Consider the following 16760-nt stretch of genomic DNA (forward strand, 5'->3'; position numbering starts at 1 on the left):
GCTTGAGGTATTAATAGGCTCTAAGTGTGCAGTTTTAGGATTTTCTTTGTTTTATGCTCTAATGTGAGCAAGGAAGATTATTCCACCCTACTCACCTCACCTTCATAATGGTCATAATCATGGTACTTAAACACAATGTATATGTGTAAAATTTCCTATCTGTGTTTGCATGTATTCTGTTTTCGGGTACTGTTGTGAATCTTCTTGCATAATATGAAATCTGATTATTTATGATTTGAACAAAAATGCCCCTTGTTACGTTTTTTCTGCCTTTGCCACGAAGTGACCAGTTGGATTCTATTATGTATACACTATTTTTATTACCATAGTATGATTGTGTTCTACTTAATTAGAAAGAGAAGTTCATTTGTTTGAGTTCTTCATAATGGTACAGTAAGACTTCAGTATCTTTAAACTTCTTTTTTTTATAAGTGTATGTTTGTATTTGACTGTCATTGTGATGGTATGGAGCACCTCCTAGGTTAGGAACCTACATTACTACAATTTTTCCAATAAGTAGAAGGTAGCTCATTTTAATAACCCAGAACTGAAAGTATTTTTAACTTAACAAAATTGGTTGGACAGATAATCAAATGTTTAAGAATAATAATGCTAAATTTCACTTTGTTTTTTTTTCCTTGTAACAAGAAACAAATGTTATATAGCATATTTATTACATCCATTTAATTAGCATTATGGACAGTGCCATATAATACAAACTTCAATTCCAAAAAAATGAGACAGCACGAATACAGTAACAAATGTTTTTTTATTGATAAAGGTCTTCCGATTTTATTCTCAATCCCCCCATATAATCACATCTGTCACAGAAGCACTTTGGTTTTAAGTCATCTTAAGTCATGTGGTTTTTGCCCTCACAGGGAAGCCAGAGAAATACCTGTTTATAAAGGGTATCTGTTAATATTATGCACTTTAGTGTACGAAAGCCCTAAATTTGCAGAAATTGTAATTTTGTTCTCAAACTATTTGATGATTAAATAATTGCAGTTTATAAAGTTATGGTCCTTTTTTGGAAGCTCATTTTATGCCGTAGCATGATAGTGACACTTTTCAGGTGATTCTTGAATATTTCACAATGTTCATAGTCTTATATTACTCCTGTCCCTTTTCCTTTGGAACATGTTTTGAATTTGCAATACATTTTTAAGAGAGAACATTAAATTTCTTGCCATCTTAATGGTTTCAATTTTAGCAGATCAAACAAGATTTTAAAATCATTTGTTGGGGGCTAAATTCTATATTGTTAGAAAGAAAGCACTAGCAAAACCTTTTTCCTTTTTATTTTTTTTTTCAGTTTAACTAAGAAGTCATTTGTTGTATACGTTTGACTTGATTGTATGCAGTGTTATTTTCTTTATATAAAAAAATAATAAATAATAGTTTTGATCAGTGATTTTCACTAAAGCGTCATTTGCAGTTTATTTGTGACACGTATTCACATTCACTCAGTGAAATAAAAACGAAAGATTTATTACTTTTTACAAGACATTTCTATCTTTTTGATAGAAGAAAAAGTGCAGTTTGGAGAACTTTCAGCATGACTTCAAAAAACACAATGAGCAGCACAGCATCAATCATGACAGCCACTTTGAATGTACTGCCTTTAAAAGACCTACATATTTTTTCTGACTTTTGACTATGATTTCATTATTTCCACTTTTATTTGACAAAAATGTGATTGCATGTCTCTGGGTTCTTTCTTCTGTGATCTCACGAAGGCACGGGGGGTGGTGGTGGTGGTTGGCACTGCTGCTGCACAGCTTAGGTCACCTTTTTGGGCATAATAATTGGTCCAGTAGAGTTGGCAGCATACTTTCCATAGACCTTAGGGTCACTTTAAAGATGACTGCACCCTCATAATCCCATCAAATCTAGTTAATTTAGTCCTTCCCTATTGACTTAAGTGTATTTCGCAAATTTTGGCAATATTTGTGTACACTTCCATGATTTCTCTAAACACGAGGGGAAGCAAATACCAAAAAAATTGCTCATCACTAATAAATACAAAATGAAAAAATAATAAATTACGATTTTCTGTTTTTTTTAGATTTTACAAACTAGCCCACCTTTTTTGAAATTGAGGTTTATATATGGCCCTTTTTAGAATTACTCATTGGTTTATTTGTCAGTTAATTCATTAACTGTGAATACTAATACTTTCTAATATCATAATGCAATTAAGAACGCTATTGTAAAGAAAAATGATTCAAAGAATATTATCTATTGATTATTTTGAGTGTTCCCGCAACCCTGAATTAGGTACATGGAGTCAGAGACTGAATGAATCTAGAAGAATCTAATCCTAAGAGAATGTAAAAGGTAGAAGGAAGATAGTAAAGATAAAAGATTAAAAAAGAAGTTTAAAACATCTGTAGTGTTGTGATATAGACTGTATACTTCATCTTGGGGAGAGGATTTCTTTCTGCCTTAGATATGCCAGCTTTTCTAGGACATTATGGTGCTGATCCTATGCCTTCATATGCCTGAGTTGTTAATCTTTTCAATATTGATACTGTTTTTCCTATTGCAATTTCTTTTTTAAACCTAAATAATGGTTAAGGTTTCAGACTTCAAACCCTGGGGTTGTAGGTTCAAATCCTGGTACTGACACTGTGTGACAGTGAGCAAGTCACTTGACCTGACTGTGTTCCTATTTGAAAACCAGAAGAAATGTAACCAATTGTTTCATAAATGTTCTAAGTCATCTTGGATAAAGGCATCGGCCAAATAAGTTAATGTCTTCATGTAAGACCTGCTCAGATATATTATGTTTTCCCTTCTTGCAGAAACTGTTGATCACTTGGTGTGATCAAGAAGAAGTTTCACATTTTAATTGATTTTAGTAATCAGTTGCTTTTTTTTTTTAAATACATAACATGTTCTTTGTGTATCCCTTTATGCTACCAGTAAATTTGATCTCTAGCAATAAAAGATTAGATACACCTGCAATTCCATTAATTTTACTGCCAATTGATGGAACCACTAAACTGAAATAATGCTGCTTTCTCACCTAAGTTATTTGAAGGCATAGATTATCTTTCTAAAAGGAACTTATTTGTTTAATAATAACTAGAGAAAAACTGGAAAGAATGTTTTGAGCAGATATTTCTCTGTGCTTCGATAATAAGAATAGAAAACCGCAGATCTTAATACAAAACAAATCTCTTTTATGCTTCCTGAGTGATTTCTTTCTTGGGATATATGTTGCAGTTTTGGTCAGAAGTTTACATACACTCATCATGGACATCAGTGTCATAGAAACCATTGGCTTTCAGTGATTTCTTTAAAATTACAACAATTAGGTTCACAAGTTTGAATATATTTTGGATTTTCGAAAATCCACACAGAGTCAAAGTTGTACATACAGGCTCAAAGCATACAATTACTACTACATTCATTTACATTTTGAGTGTATGTAAACTTCTGACCACAACTGTACACTGTTGTAGTTGGAACTTAATGTAAAACTAAATTGATTATTGCTCATGTGTAACTCCTAAATAGGATAATAGGAAATGAAGGTATTATTTTCTGATATTTTTTAAACTTATTTTGGCCAAAACAAAAAAATGCCATGAACAGGGTACCAGTCCTATATAGGGCTGTCTCCTCCAACTCCACTACCTCCCACACATACACATTCAAACTCATATTAAGTAAAAAACAAACAAAAAAAAAGCCAGTTAACTTAAGCACAAATTTCTTTTGAGGTGGACATATGGAGAACATGCATACTTGACAAAATGGATTGGACGCTACATTTTTGAGGAGACACTGATATCCACTGTGTCACACATTATTGAGCATGTTATGCAAAATGTGTAATATGACTGCTTATTGATGAAACATTATTGGAAGCACTGATGTCAATTTTGGTCTAGCCAAACCGTTAGTACAGTATATTATTTTTGGTGACAAGCATTTGTGAACTTGCTACAGATTAATGCAGGGTAGCTGGATCACCATTTTCTAGTGTCATCATTAACATAATTTTATGAAATATTAAAGAGTAACTGTTGTAGAAGAAAGAGAACAGTTTTCAGGTATTTGAAATGTGGACACAGAAGAACAAAGAGGAATCAATTAAGAAATGGCTTGAAAACATATGAACGGAAACGAAGTGGCAACATAATATAATAATCATTAATAAGATGAAGACTCTCTCACAAATGTCAAGCAGAGTGCCTGGCAGTACACAGCTGACAAGGATCATCATAGTCCCACAGTTCATTAATCTAGAAGAAACTTTTGATTTTTTTTTTTTTTAACCAAATAAGCCAAAGGTAATAAATATCCTGATAAGAATAAAGGTCTCATGATGGGATGAAAAATTATATAATCTATTTCTGATTTCCTCTGTTTTTTGCTTATCTTCATTTATTTATTTATTTTAATATTTAAATGTTTTCAGGTCTTCAACCAAAAATCTAATATTAGATAAGGTCCTCGCAAACCAGCAAATAATACCTCTTTTTGCTTTGATCTTTTAAAAAATAAATTATCCAACGCCTGGACGAATAGCTATATTTCAGAAATATGAGTATCTCTTTTGGGTTTAGGGTTTTGGCTAGGCCAGTCCAAAACTTTAATTTTACTTGTTTTCTAACATTTTAATATGAACTTGCTTTTGTGGTTCAATTGATTTTCTTTGTTGTTGACCCAGCTATGCTTCAACTTCAGCTCATGTATTGATGACCAGACATTCTCTATTGCTACAACATCTCTATTGCTAAAAGTGTTTTCCATTTGGAAATTATGCCTCTCACTATGGTTTTGTGGAGTCTTAGACTTTTAGAGATGGCTTTATAGCCCTTTCCAGACTGATAGGTACCGGCTGCTGTGAACATGAGCATATTGTAGTAATAGACCAGTTAACAGTTAAAAAGGTGAGATCTTTGTAGATACACTGCATGGCCTAGTGTTTGATTAAGCTAATATAGTAAATAGATGCTATTGATCAGTGATATAATGTGCAGATTTAACCAAAGTGATAAACTGAAATAGAGACAGCTGTGTGGGAGGAATAAAACTGGCTAAGGGACAACTATACTTAAAATGTGAGGTAGTGTTATTGATGTGGCAGTTTAACCTACATGTCTTACACCATGGCAAAAAAATGAGCATCGTGACAAGCCACAAGGTGATTATCCAGCATCATCAAAATCTCTCCCAAATAGAGACTTTATGGCAGAGAGATGTTTCCAGCTGTGTTGTTCAACCCCTTCTGCAGAAACACAAATGAGCAAGGCTCAGAATCACAAACACACACTGGTTGTCCACAGACATGGAGTACAGCAACTGAGAAATTTATCAAGCTTACTTCTGTTCAAAGATATTCAGCACTGCTGCTGACGCAAAACTGACAGAAACCATTGGGAGCTTGGTACAACCTTCAACAGTCCTGAGTAGTCTTATCAGAAGTAATCCTCATGGAAGAGTTGTGGCCAAAACCACTTTCTCTGATGTAGAAATAAACCTATAACTGACTCAAGTATTCATGAAAACACAAGAACGGGGGTGCAGAAAAATGGCAGTAGGTGCTCTGGACTATTGAGTCAAAATTTTAACTTTTTTGCTCAAAAAGCATTTTGTCCATGAAAGGACCCGAGTATGGCACATTGATGAAAGTTTGCAGAAAACTGTGACGCATGTTAGAGGTTTTCCCATAGACTTGGAGCTGCATTTCCAAAAGCAGAGTTGGTGATTTGATCAAAATGGCCCTTTCACTGCTAAAAATCATAAGCAGATTCTTATCCATTATGTATTACCATGAGGGAAGTATCTGATTGGTCCCAGTTTCATTCTGCAGTACAATGATGACTGCAAGCACTTAACCAACATCATAAAAAATGGTCTGCAATGGAAAGAAGAACGGGGGAGATAGCTTGGAACAACCTATCATGGAAGTACTGCATACAAGTGCACCTATAAGAATTGCTGCTGTTTTTAAGGCAAAGGGTAGTAACACCAAATAAGGATTTAATGTTTTTCTTCTGTTTATTTTACTTTCTAGGATGTTATGAGTAGTTTTTGACAATCAATGGAATTATCAAAGTATTCCTGCTTTACATTATTTTTTCCCAGGTGCTGAAGATTCTTTTCACAGTCCTGTATTGTGTATATATTGTATATAATATGTACTGTATATATAAACAAATACAGTTTGTCTTATTATAACTTACTATTCAGTAACCTTGCATGCAAGAACAGGTATTTCTTATTATGACTCTCTGTTCAGTAATATTATGGCCTGTGGATTTAAAGTGTTTTTGAATCTGGTGGTCGTGCATGTGAATGGTCTGGTACCATTTGCCAAAATGGAGAAGTGAAAAGGCTACAGTGCACCATGTCTTTTAAAATTATTTGCCTTTTAAGGGAGCATGTGTTATATACAGTACATATCAGCTGCTTGGTTTTGCAGACATTAATGATTAGGCTGTTTTCCTGGCACCATTAAGTCAGCATATAAACCACTCTCCTTTAAGCTTTGTTGTCATTGTTGGTAATCAGGCCTATAATGCTGGTATAATCAGAAAACATTAGTGATGGAAATGTGTTGGACCATAGATAAACAAAGAATATAGATTGTGCCTTGACAAACTACATTGTGAGGTGCCATTGTTGAAGGTCAATATGGAGGATGTAATGCTACCAATCCGCATATGTTGAGATCTGCCAAATAGGAGGTCCAAATTACAACTGCAGAGGATAGGACTAAGTCACAAGTTGAGGGTTATTGTGATCAATTTTGATGGGACATAAATGTTGAATGCTGATATCTAGTCTATAAACGTGCCTCTGGCATAACAGTTACTATTTTCTAGGTATTCCACAGTGGTATGAAATGCTATCCTTTTCGTAGTAATATGCAAACTAGAAGCGATCATAAATTTTGGAGTATTCTCTTTAATCTGTCCCAGCACTGTTCTCTTAGAGCAGTTATTTACAATGAGAATGAATGCCATTGCTGTTGGGACTCTTTCGTTTATTTAGCACAGGTTTCCTCTGGGCGCTCCAGTCTCCTCCCACAGTCCAGAGACATGCCGGTTAGGTGAATTGGTGATTCCAAATTGGCCCTAGTGTGTGCTTGGTGTGTTTGTGTGTGTCCTGCGGTGGGTTGGCACCCTGCCTTGTGCCCCGTGTTGGCTGGGATTGGCTCCAGCAGACCCCCGTGACCCTGTGTTTGGATTCAGCGGGTTGGAAAATGGATGGATGGATGGAGGTAGTTGTTGTCCATTTGAAAGTAGATAGGCACCACAGATTCTCTCAGAATTTGCCAATTGGTTGCTGAAGGTTTTCAATACACGCCCTGAAATTCTGTGCAGACCAGATGCCTTGTGGTCATACCTTGTTCTTATGTCATGATCAGAAAAGGTGAAGAATGAATGCTGCTTGTTGTTATGATTAAAGCGGGTGCAGAAAGTATGAAGTACTTTACAGAAAATTCTTACAGTATATCTATTCTAATGTTAGGGAAAATTAATAGATTAAAATGAATATCATACAGGACTATGTTAAATTCTGTTCATTAAATTGGCTCTAAATAAGATGTAAAATATTCATTGTTTTTTTACAAACTAATGAAACATGTTCAGTTTCTGCCTCTCCTGTTCATTTGTTCTATGCTCAAAATACTGACGTGCTCCCTTTAGATAGCTTTTGAGTTACTGAATTTACCATCTTAATGGTCATCTTGTGTGAATTATTAAAATACTGAAACACATTTAAAAAAAAAAAAAGCTGTAACAGTATTTTTTCCCTAAATTTTATTGGGATTAAAAAATAAACAGCTGTGACAACACCACTCTGACACTCTACCTACTTATTTCAATTTCAGTTACTTTTTAATCCACTTATAAGGAGCCATAACCTATCCCCAGGTAGGAACCATTATTTGACACAGTTCAATTCCATTGAAAAACACACGTTTTAGTGCCAAACCTCATAACTACTTTGCGTTTAAGTTGTATTCTCTGCATAGATTGATGCAACAGCTGTGGTGGAAATGGAATAAGCCCACACAGCAGCATTGAGTGGATTTAAGATTTCTGGTGGGAGCAGAGGGGTTATATATGAATAGTGAGTTTCATATTTAGCAGAAGTAAATGTCTAATGATGTGTATGGGTTCAGCCCTGCATCATGAGTGATGGTTATGATTTGGGACCAATATTTCTTGAAGGTAGTTTCATATTCCTAATGTTTGTAGCTCTTAGCTAGTGCAGAAAGCAAGTAAAGATGTAGCCAAGGATGTTCTGATCATAGATCACTAAAAATTTACAAAGTAAGAGTAATGAATGCAGAAAAGTATTTCAAATTAAAATACTTTTTATGAGTCCCTGTAGTCAAAATTTTACGCTTCTGCATCTAGCCAAACCTAACAATCAGTTTTGGCCAAAATTAGTAACTGGACTACTTGAAAATAAAATGACCCTATTATTAATCACAAATACTTATACAATCATGCACTGCACGTACAAGATGAAGTTCAGGTATGTAGGTTTTACATAAGTAACCACAAACTAGGTAGAACCTTTTTATACCCTGTTACTTTTTCCCCCGCAAACCTTTTTTTTCTGGGACCAATGCACAATTTCTAGACATGGTTAGTTCCTGTCCTGTATGTGGAAATTGCAACAATCTGTCAATAGGGTGGTGGGGTTGGGGATGGTTTGGAATTTTCAGGGGTGTTGATGCTGTGGTCATGGAGTGGTTATAGTAATTGTCACCATGTATCCGGCAAGCTTTACCTCAAGTCCTTGTTTTTGTGCAAGCTATTTTTAATGTAATTGTATGGAATTGTTTGCATTGTGCAGAATTGAGTAATGCATGTCCTGGACTACTGGTGAAGTACAAGCATACATTAACAGTATTAACTGCAAATTAAACCTTTAATCCATAGTAAAATGTTCTGTATGTTTAATTTTGAAGACAATTACCTGATTCAGCCACATTCTGGTGCTGTTGGAAAATAGGCTGTTAATTACAAGTTTAACGTTTGATTGGGGAAACAAAACTTTACCACACTTTATTAAAAGTATTTTGTTTTAATATTACCTTTTTATTTCAGAATTATCTTGTTAAAATAACAGTAAATTGTTTTTAAAACTAGACAGTGTAGTACAGTAAATTGTTAATATGACATGATTTTAAGTGACCATTTTTCAGTCAACAAAAAAGAAAAAAAAAGAATGATAATTCTCAATGTACGCACTGCTAGGAATTAAGGCAGTCATTTCCCAAAATCGGTGCATGTTCTTTTACAGTAAAAGTCAACACTAGACTCCATCTGCAGTGAGCCAGCCAGCAAACATGCCTTGCAACTTTTCAGTTAACACTGCAATGCCTGTTAGGGGAAAAGTGTGAGTGTAATCCCTGAAGCGAGCTCCAATTACTTTAGGCTGATGTTTGTTCCCAAATGGCAGTAATCCAATGTTAAAAGTGAAGTCCTCCCCCATCTTTATGTTCAGATTATAATTAAGTAACCTTAGGTACTAGGAATCTTTTCATTGAAAACTGCTTGTAGGTTTGAATTTCTGTTGACTTTTTTAATTCAAGCATACAAAGTAGCATTTTATCCAGATACTCTTTTTATTTTTTTATTTAGTGATAGTGTGATAAATAAAGACCACTTAACATAAACAGGCAATAGTCTGGATAAAAGAAAGTGTCTCTGCAACCAGTTGTTTTTAAATGATTGATTACTTAGATTGTGCATGAGACAACTTCTTATCATTAATCTGCAGAACATGCATGCAGAACAGTTATGTTTTTGTTCTTCATGTCTTTGATTTATTTTTTTTCTTCCCCAACAAACTTTGTGCTGAAATTTGTAACAACAACAGTACAACATCTGTACAACAGCAGTATTTCTCTGCCCCTCACTTTATGTAAAAGTTCAATATTTAAAAGTACATTTAATCACATATGTCTCTTTAGAATAGGGTGGTGATACAGTATATAGCGCAGTGGTTAGAGCTGCAGCTCAACCCTTGATTTCAAATCCCAGCCTGGACATTTGTGTATGTGAGAAGCTTGTTATCTCCATTTCGGGAATTCATTTTTTTTTTTTAAATATAAGTACTCTGTCCCCCAAACAGACAGTACTTTTTGTAATCTGTTGTCTAATATTGCATCAGTAAAATATACATCCGTAAAATATAAAATTACCTGGGCTGTGATTTTGTGTCAATTTATTATTGCAAGGTTATTTTTTTGTTCTATGCATTTTTTCTCATTTTTGTGTATATTTATGAGTATAAATGAAAGGACACTTTTATATTGATTAGGTGTATTTCTTGACTTGTGGGTTTTACACTACTTCTACTTAAGTATTAACTTTTTTAAAGTTCATAAAATAAAATTAATGAGAATACAGGAGTCCAGTGTAGGAAGAAAATGTATAAGGAAATTAATTTGTTTAAAGAATTAAACAGAAGTTGCCACTAAGAAATATAGTACTTCAGTTTTCATGTAACACATATTCTGCAAACAGGAGTTAGAAATTATGGAAGGACAAAATTTGAACCCTCTTGCTTTTGAATCTTTCTTTTTATATCTTGTCATGTAATAGATGCAGTCAATCTTTGTTACTGCTTACAATAGACATAACGTGTAGAGTTAATGGAGAGGCAATACACAGGTTTCCTATTTTTCATTTTCAGTGTAAATTTTAATTGTTACATTTAAAAGTTTATGGTGTTCTATTAAAATAATAAACTCATAATTTTTTCCTAAACATTACTTTAAAAATAACATGTCTCCACTTTCTGGTAAAGCTGGAATGTTTACAAAAAAGTTTTTTGTTATTGAATGTGAAAAATGAGACAGAAAAACAAAAAACTCGGATGTGGTGTATTAAAGTTTCCTTGCTGGGGTTAATCTGAATTTGAATTACTCCTGTCTTTTCAAAATTAACTTGATTAAGCTAGTTGTTTTTCATTGTTGCATCGAGAAAGTCCTTGCATGTGATCCAGCTGTGGCCTATTTTCAGTCAGTGTACATTGGGCCAAATGTACCTCAAATGCAGCCAAAGAAAAGCCACACTTGCCACCTACTGACTTTTAATGACATCCATGCTAAACAATGAAAGGCCACATGCCCATTATCTTAGTCCAGGATTACCTTTGTTGTTTCTCTGACATTAGTTGAAAAGACTCAGCTGACCTTGGGGAAAGGCCTCCTCCTAAGACCATATTACTGAAAAGGCTTGCATTTCATTAATTTCCTGCCAGTTCTTAACAATGGGAAAGAGATTTTGTCTTTAATTTTTTTGCACATTTGTTTCTAAATGAGTACTTTTCTTCTTGGTTCTTATAAACTTATAAAACCAATGATTAAAAAAAATGGCATAGTGTGTTTGAGTTTCTGCTTGGAAAGGAGAATCAAGTGTAATGATCCTCAGGGTGTATTGGACTAATCAGTGGTTGTGGAATTTGTGACTGATCTTTGACCCCAAGAAAGGGTCACTAGACAGGCAGATTGACATCAATCCTCTGCTGTTAGGTTTCTTTCAAACTGTTAGATTGTTCAGCAATAAAAAGTGAGCTTTAGGTTTCTCATGCATTTCTTTTGGTGGCTTAGAGGAACTACTTTGCTTGTAGAAGAAATGGTTCTACAGCCTTAAATTTATCAGGATACATTTTGTTCATATTTCTTTTTTTTGATAGCTGTATAATTGCTATTGTAGTCTCTTTCCTATAAAAAAAGGTTAATTGATGAGTGATTCTTAGATATAAACCTAAAGTATGAGTATAGTATTAAATAGACAATATTAAAAAATTATAGTGCTTTGCTTATTCGTTTGAATGTTATGTTATTTTATTTAGTATTGTAGTAGCCCCCCAGTTACCCTGAACTGGGTTAAGTGAATTTGAGATTGTTTTGTTATGTATGTTATATTCTCGTGTGATTAAAATAAACAATTCAAGGCAGTTTTTGATTAAGATATGCTCTGTTGAATGCTTTAACGAATATTTGCCAGACACCAGGAAAGAGCCTTCCACATTCAAGAGTTTCTTGTTTCAATATAGAATATTAAACTTGCTTTTTATTATTTTCATATCATCTCAATTTATAAGTGAAAATAATTGCATTTTTTGATATTTAAGCTGATATGACTTTTTCAATTATTTTTAGTGTTACACAGATTACTGTACATTGTAAATGTAGGCTGTTGTCAGTTGAGTTGGCATTCACAAGGAGAGATTTGTGTAGTTATTGGTTAGTTAGCTTAAGTATTCATTTGATGGGCTGTGATTTTTATCCAGTGACAATAGTTTTACCACTTCCTTCTTCTTCTCCCACTTCAACCATCACCTACTAAATATATTCTTTTTGCATTCTTTTGTCTTTTCTAAAGTTATTTCTGTAATGTGACAGCATCTCACATTTTGTTTGCTGAAACCAAATTAATTATATTAATGAAGTCCACCCTTTATTCATTAATGGAGAATTTTACTTGTTAAGAACTTGAATTGAACAATAATGTGGAAGGCAGAGGTGATGTTTCAAAAGAACCAGTTCTCAAAATGCATTTATTGAATTTGATAGACATTTTATGATCACATACTGCTTTTTGCAAATGTATTCTTTTGATATTACATATAATTCATTCTTAACACTTAACACATTTCACAGGCCCAGAGGTCACATGGTATTCCGATCATTTCAAAAAAAATGTCAAAATTTCCTTTAAAGACTTTTGGACTGAAATTGTTGCTGAAATGTTGTTGAAACATAATATGTGCTATCATTAACAAATTATCTTTGAGGATCATGGTTTATATGAATGTACAAGTCCCACCACATAAAACACATTGGTGCATAATTCAATCAGAGATTTGAGATAGAGATAAGTTTGCCAGTAGTTTTGTGTTTTTATTGTTTTTTTATTATTTATATTATAATGGATTAGTTTATCATCCATTCTTCCACCCATTTACTTAACAGTAAAAAATAGGATTTCTTTTGAAATAATCACTTGAGATATATGGGCATCTTCTAGGCTTGCAGAAGTTCAGCAAGTTTTATTTGGGACAGTATTAATAAATGTGTGCCAAATATTGCAGAAATTATGAACTACTGCTTGTAAAGTGAATTTTATTTTCTCACTATGAAGTGGTACATGGGTTAAGATTCTTTTTGTTGAGTTTGATAAAGTTATGGGCCAGTGATGTTAAGTACGTTGCCTCTGTGATGTCCCATTAGCTGTTAGGCAGAAAAGCACTCTATAGAGTGTTGGTCCAAATATGAGACATCCTGAAAACATATGGCCCAGTGAGCTGGGTGCTTGATGATGGCATTCACAATTTGAGTCTTGATCCATGTACATTTTAGATCTGAGTTGAGAGAAATGTGTATATTGTACAATTTTGAATAGAATATGTTTTTGGTAAATTGCTGGTCCTGCTCACAGTTTCACATTGTTACTCTGACTTGTGTAAAGCTATGAGTCAAGGTAGCTTAAGAGAGGCTGCTGTATTATTAATAATCTTCCTTTTTGTTGTGCTCCCAGAACCAGAGAGCAAATACTGTATGTTAGTGATTAAATGTGTATTTTTTTTCTGTTTTTCCACCTGTCTTCAAAAGACAAGTCAAGTTACATGTTAACAGTGTGTACTGGTTAATTGGATTCTACGTATTTTAAAATATGTTAATGGTTTATGTCATCTTAAAATGTGTAACTGTTAGTCCAATGTGCTTACAAGTTTACAGTGTGATATTTGGTATTAGTTTTCCCGTAAAAGATAATTTAAAAGCATTATGTGAATGTGGATAACTTAAATTCCTAAAATATCTAAAGAGATGCATAACTTTTTGATGAACTTTGCATTTCAGTCAAGCTGTCACTTGTGATAATTAATTATCAGGTAGGCTCTGTGAAGTGAGAGAGCAATAAAAAAAGAACATGAGATAAAAGTGATTACAGTGATATTTTTTGCACATATTAGACAGTTGACATAAGTTACATAGCTACAAACTGATTTAAAATATAGATTTTACTACATTGATTGACTTGTGACATGATCTACATTATAACATGCAAGCTAAGACCACCATAGCAGGTACCATGGTATAATGAGGTTTTCATTTATGTTGAAGCTAACATAACTACAGAGAAACCGGATTGTTGAGCCATATAAGAAAAAAAATATGAATACAATTTATTAAATCTACTAGATCACAACATAGAAAGTTTTTTAATCTGCAATTGATTCCAAGAACATTATTCAGTTTAATTTTTGGCAGTATAGTTTACCTTTGAATGAAAGAATGTTCAGTCAATGTTTTTCTTTTGGCAAGCTCCAGGCACATTGCACATCTTAAGTGGCATAGAAGGCCATTGTTATACAAGGAGACAAAAGCATTATGAATTATGTTTGGAGTGACAGATCCTTCACCAAATGGCCCTTTTTTATTTAACCGTTTAGATTTGTGTTCTTTTTATTTTATTTTTCCATGGTGTGTGTGACTCATAATCCTGGATTTGAAGTCAGAGGTCAAACTGTCCATTTGTTTAATCCAGTTATACCAATTCAAGTTGCATAGAGCCAGAGTTTCTTATGGTTGTATCAGGGGCAAGACATGAATTAAATCTCTCAAGTAAATTAGACTTGGCAATTAAATAAGAAAAAAAACTGGAAGCTCTACTTCTATAAGGTTAGTTACATATATACTAGTATATCTGTAATTGATGTATTTTATTATCTTATATTAAAATTGAATAAATTACAAAGCAATCTTTTATACTATATGCTGTTTATCACAAAAACTACTTATCTAATCAATATTTCTTTATTGCTAGTGGCTACCTTGAGTACTGCATGTACTGGAGATACTAATGACAAATGTGTAAGATTTTTCAGGTAAGGAAGAATGAAATTTAAAAGAAAGGTAGTAATATTCACTTATCACTGAGCTGGAGGGTGGTAGCATGTTTCATGTTGATGATAATATTCACTTATCATGTTGGTTATCAGTTGCAACTCATTTTACTGTGCTCGGCGTCTGTACACATTAGAACATTAGAACGTTAAAACAATCTAGATGAGAACACGCCATTCAACCCAACAAAGTTTTCCAGTCGTATGCACTTAATTCTTCTAAAAAAACCCCATCAAGTCTAGTTTTGAAAGTTCCTAAAGTCTTAACTGTCTACCACGCTACTTGGTTGCTTATTCCAAGTGTCTGTTTTCATAACAAGTTTCCACATGTGTCCATGTGTTCTTGATGAACTCATTTTAAAATAACAGTCTTGATCCACTGTACCCCTTAATTTAAACACTTCAATCATGTCACCTTTTAATCTTATTTTGCTTAAAACTGTAAAGGCTCGGCTCTTTTAATATTTCTTCATAATTCATCCCCTTCAGCCAGAGAATCAGCCTAGTCGCTCATTGGACCTTTTCCTAGCATTGCTATGTCCTTTTAGTAGCATGGAGACAAAAATTGCCGACAGTACTCCAGATGAGGCCTTGAATAGCCTACTAATATGCATCCCCATTACATTAGTGCGCCTCTGGTTCAGTTGTAACTCGTCACTACGGAACAGGTCCCATCTTTTCCAAAAGGAGTCCCAATACCCCATAAACCTATACTCTTCTACCCTGTACCAAGATTTGAGCCACATGTTAAGCCTTCTACTCTCCTCAGTCTTCCCTGGAGTGGCGCGTGTCACAAGCAGAACTTTAGAGAAGACAGCCTTGTCAGTTCTGCTGCTCAGTCTGACATCTAATTTGGATTGCAGAATTGGCAGACTGCCCTTTTGTATTCCATTTGTTCCAACATGGACAATAACAACTGAATCCACCCCCGCTCTGGCCAAAAGCCTGTCCACCCTTCCAGGGAGGTCTTCCACCTGTGCAACCGGAAACCAACACACCATACGAGATTCTCTGTCTCTGGAGCAAACTTGTTTTGAGATTGCCCGTTGGGGCTCCTCATCCCTGCCTACCACCTCAGAATCATCAGAGACACCATCCAGCTCCAGAAGGACCTGAAAACAGTTTAACACTTCTACAGTGCATCCGGAAAGTATTCACTGCGCATCACTTTTTCCACATTTTGTTATGTTACTGCCTTATTCCAAAATGGATTAAATTCATTTTTTTCCACAGAATTCTACACACAACACCCCATAATGACAACATGAAAAAAGTTTACTTGAGGTTTTGCAAATTTATTAAAAATAAAAAAATTGAGAAAGCACATGTACATAAGTATTCACAGCCTTTGCCATGAAGCTCAAAATTGAGCTCAGGTGCATCCTGTTTCCCCTGATCATCCTTGAGATGTTTCTGCAGCTTAATTGGAGTCCACCTGTGGTAAATTCAGTTGATTGGACATGATTTGGAAAAGCACACACCTGTTTGTAGAAGGTCCCATAGTTGACAGTTTATGCCCGAGCACAAACCAAGCATGAAGTCAAAGGAATTGTCTGTAGACCTCCGAGACAGGATTGTCTCGAGGCACAAATCTGGGGAACAGAAAAATGTATGCTGCTTTGAAGATCCCAATGAGCACAGTGGCCTCCATCATTCGTAAGTGGAAGAAGTTCGAAACCACCAGGACTCTTCCTAGAGCTGGCCGGCCATCTAAACCGAGCGATCAGGGGAGAAGGGCCTTAGTCAGGGAGGTGACCAAGAACCTGATGGTCACTCTGTCAGAGTTCCAGAGGTCCTCTGTGGAGAGAGGAGAACCTTCCAGAAGAACAACCATCTCTGCAACAATCCACCAATCA

The 16760-nt window shown here is 34.5% G+C and overlaps 1 protein-coding gene across 3 annotated transcripts in view; it reads left to right on the forward strand.

The window, feature by feature from the left end:
- map3k4 (mitogen-activated protein kinase kinase kinase 4) overlaps positions 1-16760 on the forward strand; it is a 158576-nt gene that overhangs the window by 19028 nt on the left and 122788 nt on the right. The window lies entirely within an intron of this gene.

Source organism: Polypterus senegalus, chromosome 16 (genome assembly GCF_016835505.1).
Source record: "Polypterus senegalus isolate Bchr_013 chromosome 16, ASM1683550v1, whole genome shotgun sequence".
NCBI classification, from domain to species: Eukaryota; Metazoa; Chordata; class Cladistia; order Polypteriformes; family Polypteridae; genus Polypterus; species Polypterus senegalus.